Genomic DNA, 12,550 nt, shown 5'->3' with positions numbered 1-12,550 from the left:
TCGAGGGGCCGGTCGTGGTAGGGGCCACGCGACCGGCCGTAACGGTCAAAATTTTACCAACAACTGTCAAGGCTCCGGGCGAGGTCAATACAACACCTCTGCCCACTACCCGTTTTTTTTTCCACCAGAGGACAGCGCTTCAGAGGTCGAGGTGGCTTCAGGAATAACTCCTGCAACACCAATTCCAGCGGTAAGTGTTATCCATGCAGAACAGGTTCGTATTGGCGGCTGTCTAGCGGCCTTTCCGGAGGCTTAAGCAGCAGTTCCTGCAGATGCGTGGGTCTTATAGACGATTTGCAGCATTCACATAGAGTTTTACAATCATCCTTACCAGGCAAGACCCCTGCGCCCTATACTTTTCTTAATGACCGATGCGCAGTTGATCGACGAAGAGGTCTCGGAGCTGCTCCGCAAAGGGGCCATTTGTCGGTCAACTCGGCATCCCTCAGGTTTTCTCAGCAACATTTCCTGGTGGAAAAAGCAGATGAAGGCAAACGGCCGGTAATCAACCTCAAGGAATTCAACGGGTGGTTGGTCTATCGGCATTTCAAGATGGAAGGGATCCATCTTCTCCGGGACGTTCTTCTTCCAAACGATCAGATGGTATGCTTGGATCTCAAGGATGAGTACTTGGTGGTACCCATTCATCCCCCACACCATTGGTTACTGCAATTCATCTGGAAGGATCAGGTTTTTGAATTCACTGCCCTTCCGTTTGGGCTTTCTTCAGGCCCTTGGTGTTTCACCAAGCTGTTTCACCCAGCGGTGGAATTTCTGAGAAGTCAGGGCATTTGGATGATTGTCTATTTGGACGATATCCTCTTGATGGCCCAACAATGTCCCGAGAAGCTGGGCCTTCAACTTCAACAGATGGTTTCCCTGCTTCAAGGGCTAGGGTTTGTCATCAACAAAGACAAGTCGGTTCTCTCTCCATCCCAGAGTGTGGTATTACTTGGGTTTGTCGTAGACTCCCTCCAATCCTCTTTAAGTCTTCCGTCTCGGAAGATGGCCAAGATTCCGCATGTGTTGCGTCAAACAAAGTCTCACACCTCCCTCTGACAGATTGCCAGGGTGGTGGGGCTTTTATCCTCTTCCATCCAGGCAATCTTCCCAGGGCCCCTTCATTATCGAGCCCTCCAAAGTCTCAAGGCGCACATGACTTACGATCAGTCGGTCCCCCTCTCAGCAGAGGTGAAGGGAGAGATGTCCTGGTGGCTCACTCGCATTGAAGCCTGTAACGGCCGGGCGATCTTCGGGTCAGTTCCGGATCTGGTAATAGAGTCCGACGCCCGCAGGTCGGGTTGGGGCGCCTGCTGCGGGGATTTCGCCACAGGTGGCGCCTGGTCGTCAGATGAGCAGGAGTTGCTTGGAACTTCTGGCGGGGTCCTTTGCAGTACGCTGCTGGACCAGAGATTCAGTGCGATCATGTGTTCTTCTAAGGATGTACAATGTCTCAGCGGTTCGATACGTCAACCATCTAGGCAGTCCACGATCTCGGGCTCTAGCGAATTTGGCAAAAGAGTTTTGGGATTACTGTCTGGCCCACCATATCTCCGTGACAGCGGAGTACTTACCGGGTCAGGCCAATCAGGTGGCGGATTGGCTCTCCAGGCATCTGCGGGACTCCAGTCAGTGGAAGATGGACGTCCAGGTATTAGGATGGCTGAACGATCCATGGGGTCCTTTCTCAGTGGACCTGTTTGCGTCTCGCTTAGACCATCAGCTCCCACGGTTCTTCACCTGGAGGCTGGATCCTCTCGCAGAGGCCACGGATGCTTTCCTCCAGGATTGGAGTCAGGAGAAAGCCTATGCATTTCCTCCTTTTTCAATGGTGGTGCGGGCGGCGGCCCAACTTCGCCGCCAGAAGGTGGAGATGGTGGTGATCACACCCTTTTGGTTGTACCAAGTTTGGTTTCCAGTTCATCTAGAACTTTCTTGGAATTTTCCAATCCTACTCCCCCGGTTTCCTCGTCTTCTTCTCTATCCGGACGGGGAGCCACATCATCTCATAATGCAAGGTTCTCGCCACCTCATGGCATGGCGGCTTTCTGGCGACGCTGGTCACTCCCAGGCCTTTCGAGATCAGCTGAGGACCTTATGTCCAAAGCCTGGGCAGTCAGTACCGCAAAGCGTTACCGTTCCGCCTGGACTAGGTGGGTGCGTTGATGTCTTCGACGGGACCTAAATCCCCTGGTCGCAGGCTACATTTCCGTTCTGAATTTTTTGGCGGAGTTGGCGTCAGACGGCTGGTGTATCGCACCATTAACGTAGTGCGTTCTGCGATTTCGGCAGCTCACTACCCGGTAGAAGGAGCTCCGGTTGGTGAACATCCTTTTGTATGTAGGCTCCCAAGAGGTATCCGCCTTTCATTATCCCCAGAACCGCGTTACTCAGTCCTTTGGGATGTCAATGTCGTTCTGAATCTTTTTCTATCATGGCAACCTAACAAATACCTTTCTTTGAAAGAGCTGTCAGCTAAGTTGTCCATGATTTTGTGTTTGGTGTCTTCCCGTAGGGTCTCTGATGTACGAGCTTTGGACATCTCGGCAAGGGTTTTTTTCCCCGGAGGGGGTTATCTTTACAGTGGGGAGTCGCACAAAATATCTGTGTCGAGGACAATTTTGTACCCAGCATTTGTAGATGCCCCTAAGCTGTACGTTGTTCAATGCCTAAAAGCATATGAAGACATGATGTTGGAAATTTGTCCTCCGGGCGAACTACAATTACTTATTGCCTTACGAAAGCCACACATGGCAGTCTATTCCCCCACCATTGCCAGGTGGGTGCGATGGGTCATGCAAGAGGCAGGTATCGACACTAAACTGTTCGGGGCTCACTCAGCTGGAGGAGCCATGGCTTCTAAGGCTTTTTCTTTGGGAGCTCGTTTGGAGGACTTGATGCGTGCTGCGGATTGGTCCTCGGATTCCATCTTTAAGAAGTTTTATTTTAAACCAGTTGTGGATATTGCACATTTGGTGGTAAGTAAGCTTTAAACTAGCATAATCCGAAGCCTTCGGTCCTGACATAGAATTGAAATTTGCCTAGCTTAGTAACAGTAAGTTTCAATTCTATTAAGGACACGGAGGCGAGGATTATCCCTACCAGGTTACCTTCGGTTGAGATCCCGCCCGTACTGCAGTAAGTAGTCAGAGTTTAATTTACCTGTAGATTGTGCTTTGCTCAAGATGTTGTGATGTTCGACATTGGGTTATTGAAGAGTGTAGTTTTATTTTATGATGCTTACGCTGTTGTATTTCTTCTGTTAGGGAATGAAGGTTCAAAACAGGACCAGTAGGATGTTGGCGTGACTCGCGCGAAGAAAGAGGAAGATGGCACAAGATGGACGTCCTATCTAGCTGTCATGGACACTGTCAAAGGACTAATGTTGGACACGACCCATATGATGAAAAAAGGGTCATTCAGATCAGGTCGATTACCCCTTTTCAAGATTTGCCCGGCGTTAGCCGCCTCTCACCCAACTTACTGTTACCAAATAAAGAGGCAGGCGCTGGAGACTGGAAGACAGGAAACAGGAGTTTATTCCGACGGAGCAGAACACGTCAAATCAGACAACAGGGTATCTTCTCGAGGTGCTCTAACCGCATCTCTGAGGCCTGGCCTCTTATACACAGTTTTATGGCTTTATTACATTTGTGACATCCGTGGTATTGCTTTGAATTACGAAAAAGGCATCTTTGGAATCCCCGGTTCAGGCCCGTTCCCACACATATCTACAGTAGGAGTCCCCACCCCTAATCTCAGCATGATGGCTATCGCGCAGCTGGACATTCCGCTGGGAACAGAAATGCGGGTGATCGGTCGGGTCTAAGGGTGTGAGGGCATTGATTAATCCCCGCTCCTTTGAAGTGAGGCGAGGTCCTACTGTGGGGGCAATAAACTGCATCTGTTGGGCTAAGTGATGGCCTGGGATCAGGCCGGACAATCGGGCGAGGAGGAAGGGGTTATCAAAGGGCCTGTTCTAAGGGTGGGATGAAAGAGCGAGGGGGCTGTCAGGGCGCGGGGGAATACTTGCGAGGCTGGGGAGTGAGGGGGAGAGACGCGCAGGCTAATGGCAGTGGGCAGAGAGGTCATCACACACAAAATGGCTGCTATCTATGTTCGTGATGGGGCCTAAAAAGGGGACAAGATGGCGTGGCCACTGTTTCGTGACTTTCGCTTTACTTTCAACAGTGGCGAGGGTGAACATAAATGAACGCCGCTTATGTACATATACATTGTCATTTTCCACAGTCGCCGCTTTTTAACATAAGTCAGTTCATTTCCGTGTTTATCATAACTAACGGGGTGTACATATAGTCGTGTGTGGTCAATGAGATAGCGTTTGTCAGTACTGGCGGATTGCATATAACTATGTGTAGCCGATGCGACATACGAGGTGGAATACATATGAATTTACATTTGTCGTGTTTAAAAGTGACTGATGAAACATTTTGAAGGCAACAAAAGTGGTTGAGGGAGGAATTTAGTCCAATACAAGCAATTAGTCAAAAGGGGGGGTGGAAAGTTCAGAAAAGGGGGGGGGGTCTTCGCCACAGTGTCTTTTTAGTAGCGAGCCATCACTGGTAGGCTCTGGTAGTTCGTTTTCTTCTGTTGGCGCTGTTGAGCACCTGCGGTGGAGCTATAGGTCCAGCTCGGATCCTTCTTTACCCGTCGCAGGGTGCGATCTGTCCTCTGCTGTTAGACCACAGTCCTGTTTCCTAACTAATCTTTTTAAGGGTGCCTCATGCTGGGCACCTGCATTTCTTTCTCCTTCCGCGGCAAACCCTACTCTACCTAAATGCTGTTCTTCTTCTCTGAGTCAAAATCCACGTGAAAAGAAAAAGGGGGGGTTTGTCGGATAATCGAGGGAAGAGAGGGCGGAGTGGGACCAGATCTTCGAGACAAACCAAGGGAGCAAAGGGTGATGAGCAGGCAGGTCCATCAATCGGGCTCAAAGGGGCGGGGACTTCTGGCACGCGTGGGTCAACAAGCAGAGGGCTTCAAGGCAGCCCTCCATCCTTTCATTTTCCCCGTTTGAGAGTGGTGCCTCGTCCCGCGTCCCGTTGCTCTGCGGCTCCACCTTAGGTCGAGGTCACACGTGCCTCATGATCTGCGGCCAGGTTGTGCGTCACGTCCGGCCCCTCTCCTCCGGTGACTGTGTATCTTTGAATGGGTAAAAAAACAGGTTTTAGAGAACTGGCAGGAGAGGACATTTATACATTTCAATTCCGCCCCAAATCTAAGTAGTTGGGGGTACGTTCATCGGTTACGGTCAGAAGTTATCACTGTGGAGCATGTATACAGGCATGTCTACTGAGTACATACTAAGTCTATTTGGCGTTCATTCATGACGTATAGGGAGAGAGGTCAGACTCCTATCAACTGTGTATTCCCTCAAACTCGAAATCGGATCCTTCGGTAGAGACTCGTCTCTCTAACCCAAGCCCTGGCAGTCTTCCATCATCATGAGAGAGGGGTAGAGGCTAAACATTCTTTTCTCGGGGGGCAACAGTTAATCAGGGCCATCAGTTATACTTCGGGATATGGAGCTGGGGTCAATCGGGAGGAACGGGGACATTTTGGACATCCGTGTTTGGGTGCAGAGAGGTGGGGCAATCTGGGCATTGGGGATTGTGTTTCTAACGAACTGAGAACAGAAAGCCACTGACATATAGTCCCCCTGTAAAAAAGGCCAGATTTAGGGGACATCAGTCGTCTTACCTGTCCTTTCCTTCATAGCCAATTCGAGTTCCATCATTTTACAGAAAGGAGAGGTAGTAATATGGCAAATTACGATTGTTTTAGTTTCTGTCAATTTGCCGAACACCTTTGTGTTCGAAAACCAATTAGGCTCGTGCCGGCGGGGCACAACGTTACCACACAAAGGAAGAGGGAACAGGGGGACCCTCGGAGGGAGAGTCATCCGCATTTTAAATGAACTATTCGGTACACGTACGACATGGAGAGAGAGAGAGAGAGAGAGAAACGTGTACAATAATAGGCCATTTAGTGCGCACACAACACAAAACAGTAGGGGTCATGTTATATAGAAACACAGACTGAGGGACGACGTAAATCCACACACTACGTACACATGAATTCAGGCGGGGGGGGTAGTACATGTATTATATACAAAAACCCAAGACAAAACATAGAACAGTACTTGGCCAAAGAGATTTCCTCCTGCATGCTGCGCATCCTTAGTATCCTATTTAATTCACCTGGCTGTCTTTTGCTGTTGGCCTCGGTTGCAAATACTTACACCTTTGTCAATTGTTCGGGAACTAACCTGGTCGGGCTAATACTCACGGTGGGATCTTCGAATCGTTTTTTAGCGAATGGGTATCCAGGCTGAGGCAACGGAGGGTGTCAGTCGGGAGAACAATGGGCAGCTTTGAGTTTCACGGCTATGAGGGTGCAAGAAGGAGGTGGTAGATCTTAAGCATTGGCAATATTCCTAGTCTTCCAGGAGGAGGGTACTTGGGTAAACCTCACCACAAAATATTCCTGAACCTTCCCCTATTTAGTTACCGTATGAATCTACTCATAAGTGCACGTCATTCTTGGTTGCATTATTTGGGGTGCCGGTTGGAGTCATATTTTTGTCATAATGCAATAACTCGCCAAGTTTCTGCTTCAGGCCACCCTTCCAGTCGCTGGGTTCAGGGAGAGAGAGAGAGACAGTCGTTTCTAAGTAAGGGAGTGTTATATCTTTGTTTGTTCGTCGTGTATAGGCACCATGTTTAGACCCCTTTTCCCCATTCCATCGGCCGTTCGATCATCACTCAAAAACATCTCTCTTATCAAGTCAAACGTGTGCAACGTGTATCCAGTCGAGTTATACACATCCGGGCATACACGCGTGCATTCATATCACACAAATTCGTCACGTTCTCAGGGGCAGTCCCCATGGATAATATATAATTTTTCCCCGCGGAACCATGGCGTGTTGCTTAGGTCTTCTCCATTCTTTAATCGATGTTCTGATGTGACCTGCAGAAAGAAGGGGAAAAGAAGGGGTGGGGGCAGCGTTTTAAAACACATCCGCGCACATAAACCCGAAAAGGCTTTTACTTACCACATACTCGACCTATCTCCGCGGGATGCAGTCCCTTTCATCTCGGCGTTTTAAGCCCAGAGGGACTGGTAGTGCGGGAGAGATAATCATTGATGGACTGTGTATTGCATAGATCGCCCAAGTGTGGTATTGCGGATCGTGTGTAGGGGAGGGTCAAAACAAAAGGGCAGTCAGTGTAAAGTGGGGGTGCACGGAAACTAGAGGGGCTAGGTAGCATTCCTTCGGAGTGGCTTAGGGGCATCTGAAACAACTTCCCTGATATATGTGGCATATAAAGTAAAGGCTAAATACCGGGACCTTTATCGATTGCTTTACGTTGCACAAAAGCAAAAAAACACACGCAACAAACCTGGACCATTCACATTTGCAATATTTCTGTGTACTTTGCTTTTTTAACCTTTAAGTAATCGAATTGCTTTATTTCACCTGTATTTTACGTATATCGGAAACAATGGCCATTTATTCGAAACTTACCAATCCAAGTGCTACAACTATGTTTGCTTTTCACAAAAAAACTTTTATTTAAAAGTGTTGGCGTACAAATGCCGGCCTACAACCACGTGGGGCGGCCACGGAGCAGACTGGAACTGTACATGAGGGCATATTTATTTGAGGAAAACGTAACGGAGTCGGTGGTCGTTGATTTCATAAAGGTACGATAAGTGCAATAATATCATTTCGAAAATTCATTGTGGGCAAGTACCATAAGTGTCGAAAATTCGAACTTTCAATAATACTGTAATCAATGACGCGTCAGAACTTTTTTTTTTTTTTTTTTATAAAAATCAAACAATTTATTAAATTGCAAAAAAGAACCGAGCAGTTAAAAAAATAGCGAGCTATTTCAGTGACCTCCCTGAGATTTTGCGGTTGATCTCCCCTGATTTGGGCTAGTTTGCCTTCAGTGGCCTCTGAACTGCTTCAAGGGCCTCGTAGTCTGTTTTTGCTGTATGTTGGAGGCCTTTTCAGTTCTGGCTAGACCAACAACTACTCATCTGTATTGTACGCAAGCTAAATTCTGTGCTCACCCTACTATCAAGAGAAGCAGGGACTGGACCTTCTAGGATCAGATTAGTTCAGTATGGTAAACAGGGGACAATAGCCATATTCCATCACAACTCGAGGCCAACTGCCACTGAATAGAATGTGCCTGGTGTCCAAAACTAGAACCAGAGGAGCAAACATTAACACCAGAAACAAGTACTAGATCATGCTAAATCAGGAAGTAGGGATTCCACCTCTTCTTCATAGCTCATGGGGCTTTAGGACTGCCAAAGCTTCTATATATGGCCAAGAGTTCAAGAGTTCTATCTCGTAAACCACCCAACTACAGTAACTGCTTGTTCCATTCAACGCCAGATAGAAACCTAGAAAGCGACAACAATCTAACCATGCAACCAGATGTACAGCAAATGAACATAGTTCCCTGCTGAGTGGAATATTTGTCTAGATAGGTTCTCACAGAGAGGTCAAGAACTGGGACAAGAAATAACAAGGAACCCTGACAATTTCTTGATAGCTCATCTGGCAAATGTGTCCCAAATAATCTCACATTCACATCAGAGAGGCTCGACCGCTGTGCTCATTACTGCCACAAAAATGTTACTCGCGCAAAGTGATACAACTAAACTCAACGCTCAAAGGACCTCGGTTGTGAGAACACCAACATAACTCTCCAGCATGATATCATACAGTGGTTTAATTTGGGTAGGACCATGGGTGATATGCAATTATCAAACATGTCTGGTATCTCTAAGTTGAACCTACCTCTAAGATTCTTTGCAGCTCACCCATTCTGCAACCCATGAAATCACTTCCTTGAAAATTGACAGAGAGAGTGAGGTAGACTTATTGGCCCCTAATGCATTCTGCTAAAATAGTAGTATAAAAGCGAACTCACATTTCATCATGAATTTCGGAGCAGAGAAAGCTTCAATACCCAAAGTTGAACTCCTGTTCCAAAAGAAAACCCGAAAGCCCCATAATCACCAAGTCTGGTGGTGGGTGACCACATAGAATTAAACCCATCCAACCAAGGACACAAAAATGTAATTGTGGTTAAAGTCTTGTTCATAGGCACGTTTTCTCTTGGGCTTCATTGTAGGGTTTCATTGTGTTTTGCTTGGCTACCGCCTCTTCAGAATGGCCTTTGGTTGCGCATTGAGTTTGTGGATTTCATGGTAATCTTTAACAAACTCACGCAGAGGGTCCATATGTGGATTTACATACTCCTCCATCCACTCCTCCACTGTGTCAGGGAAAAAGACCTCCTCCAGGTGACCACGTAGCTGCTGAATCACAGCCTCCAACTCCTCGTGACTTTTCAATACTGTGCTGCCGAACAGCTCCATCTTGTACGGGTTCGCGAAGTGATGCTTGCGGTGGTAGCGCGAAAACCAACCAGGTATGTTGTGCCTGGCATCATTCATTACATCACGAACCTTCAATTCGAGCTTGTGATGGATCTGATTCACCAGCTGATAGATCTCGGAGCCTGGAAATGCTCCTTTCCCTTTGCAAATGTTTGAAGTCAAATTTAGGTCCTGAAATCCCAGTGATTCCAAAACATGCTTCTTAGCTTCCTTGGTGAAATTACCGTGTTCCAGGGTCTGCAGGCAGACGGCAAGGGAAGGAATACCCACAGGCAGCAACTCGCAAAGCGCCGAAAAGTGATCATATCTCTGCCACCCCGTCAGAGCGATGCCTTGGAAGGTGGTGTTAGGGAACTCTTGTTGAATCTGGAATTCAACACGCATATATCGTGAAAGATACCCCATTGTCGGCATCTCGCGGGTGCTTCTCAGGCGGTCTGGCTCCATCCACGGTGGTTCTTCTGGTGCATCTCTATCGGAGTCCAGACCTGGTCTGGGCCGCTGGCTCCTTTAAATGCACTAGCAAACCAGACGGTTTTAAACCCGAGTCCTTGGTACTTGGTGATATGCCGTCTGATCTGTCCCAGTTCCAATTTTGGTCCATAGAGCCATATCACAGGTGCTGCATGCTTCGTAATGCCAGATTTCTTAATGGAATCCTCGCTAATCCATCTCAGCATGTCGTCCCACATCAGGAGTTGGACCCCTTTGTACCTAGAAGTCAGGAAGCTCACCACCTTCTGAATATGGTTGAGGTACATCTTTCCCAGGTCTCCATTGTTGCTATTCATCCATGACTTGGAGTCGTGGCCTTCGCCAAGAGAAAAGACCTCATCAGCGCCAATGTGAACCCAGGTTTTCTGTGGGTGCTTGTCCAGAACCTGCTGCAGAATCAAGGTCACCAAGGGGAACGTTTCAACAGCATGGGGGTTCAAGCTGTTGGGGTACTTCTCGACCTCCCTCAAGTGCTTGTACTTGCCATGCTTCAGGACGAACTCCATGTGTCCGAAGCATTGCACCAAAGGGACCACTTCCAACTTATTGATCTCAGCCAAATGCAGGATCTTCTCAATGTCTTGTTCACTGTAAGCATACGGAGATCCGAGATCCGAGAATCTGGAGCTCCCCATGAAATGGAAACATGTCTTCATACTCTATCAGAAGTCCAGTGGCACCAAGCTTGGCAAAGAGCGGGAACACCTGTTCAAAATAGGATACTTTGGGAGCAGCCCCCTTGAGGTCCAGGTGGACAAGTCTCATCTGTCTGAAGCCTTCTGGGGCTAGTTGAACACTGCAGATCTTCCATTGCATTCTGAGCCACTTCCTTTGGGGGTTCAGGAGGCAGTTCCTTCCTCTCCTCATCGTGTAGAGAATCAATGCCTGGGGTTTTCTCCCAAAATAAATTCTGAGGTTTTTTTGGTTTGGGAACTAGTACGTCTTCCAACCTAGGAAGCCGTACAATACTTGAGGACTTTTGATTGAAGAGAAGCTTTGTAGTGGCCAAAATGACAATGACCAGGACTACCACTCGCAGGGTGTTCATCCGCATATATCGTGAAAGATACCCCATTGTCGGCATCTCGCGGGTGCTTCTCAGGCGGTCTGGCTCCTCAGAGCAGCGGGTATGACGCGTCAGAACTTAATATCAATTCATTGTCCGAATGTTCAATCAGTACCCATCCCCTCCCGCCATGCGCTTCAAAAACTGCATACATATCCCATGATATCAAAGCTGAGCATCCGGAACACAACAGGGAGTTGCGAGTTTCGTTTGTACCGGCGCCATTTTGGGTGGGGTCAGGCAGGTCCATGTATAGTCAAAATGTCTCCACCAACTCATGGTTGGACCAGAGCCTCTTTCGGCAGTCCAAAAGTTTCGTTGAAGGGCAACAGAAGGGACCGGTGACATGAACCATCAATCAAAAAAAAAAGGGGGGGGGGCAACAATCTTTCCTACCGGGTCATTCTGGTGTTCCACCGGAACTGATCAAATCGGTAGTCTGCAGTATTTTTGGTCATTCAAACTGAGGCTGGCGCCAGCATGAGGGCGCCAATCGTCTCGTGGCTACGTCTTGGTCGTTCTGCGGGCAATCATGGCTCCCCATCGGGGGGGCGGGGGCCCGCGGGGGTCGGGGCCCATTTTCTGGTTGACAGGCGACCGGGCCATCTTTTCACGCCAGGCCCATTCCTGCAGAGTCGACCGCCATTTTTAGGAGTTCTGCAGCTACCGGCAGTCACTGGGTCGCAAGAGCAGACGGAATCCAGCCTGTCGGGCGAAGCGTTGTTGCACCGCCACAGTGGACGAGACCCTGCTGGGTGAGTGGAGCGTCGCTGCACCGCAAGAGTGGACGAACCCTTGTCGGGTGAGTGGAGCGTCGCTGCACCGCAAGAGTGGACGAACCCTTGTCGGGTGAGTGGAGCGTTGGGGGTGCAGCTGAGGGGCCTCCACCTGGGGAGGTGGGAGAGGCTCGTCCGCGCCGCCTCTTCCTCCCAGTGCACCCCACGCCGTCTCGCTGACATTCGTTATGGCTGGACCAGGCGATGAAAGAGGGGGGGTCGGAGGCATAAGCAAGACATCCCCCCCCCCTGTGGCCTGCAAGGCGCCGGAAGAAGAAGGGAATGGGAAGACCAGTACATTCCGGGCCGGGCCATTCACCCCACGACTTCTCCGGCCGATGGCGGCCAGCCGCTCTTTGCCACGGCCACAGGAGCGGGTCCCCCGGTCAGCCAACCGCGGGGCTCGTCGAGCGGAACGCTGATACATCCTGGGGGCAGGCCTCGGCGCGTGGTGTCGCCTCCGGGCTATTTGCGCAATGGTCCTCCACCCCAGGCCGCCACCGATGCTACCTCGCCAGCTGATGGCATTTGTAGACTTTCTAACGCCCAAAAACCTACTAAAAAGTAGCCCAACATTGCTACTTTGAGGAAGGAGGGACAGGAACGGCGTCAAGCAGACGGCGAAATGCATTGTGGGTTTGTTGTTGCAGCCGTTTGCCATGTAAATAGTTGCTTAATATATAGTTGTACAATAAAACGTTTTAACATGTTACTTTGCTGGAGTGTTGTATATTTATAATATTAGCGTAGGGTTTGTCGTTAT

The 12,550-nt window shown here is 49.0% G+C and overlaps 1 protein-coding gene and 1 pseudogene across 4 annotated transcripts in view; both read right to left on the bottom strand.

Moving 5' to 3' along the window:
- PDCL2 (phosducin like 2) overlaps nt 1-12,550 on the bottom strand; it is a 474,415-nt gene that overhangs the window by 177,916 nt on the left and 283,949 nt on the right. The gene's annotated exons all lie outside the window — the stretch shown is intronic.
- LOC144821305 (hexosaminidase D-like) lies at nt 8,443-11,035 on the bottom strand (annotated as a pseudogene).

Source organism: Lissotriton helveticus, chromosome 2_2, assembly GCF_964261635.1.
Source record: "Lissotriton helveticus chromosome 2_2, aLisHel1.1, whole genome shotgun sequence".
NCBI lineage: Eukaryota > Metazoa > Chordata > Amphibia > Caudata > Salamandridae > Lissotriton > Lissotriton helveticus.
Note: the sequence above shows the minus strand (reverse complement) of the source record. Positions and strands in the feature narration are given on the sequence as shown.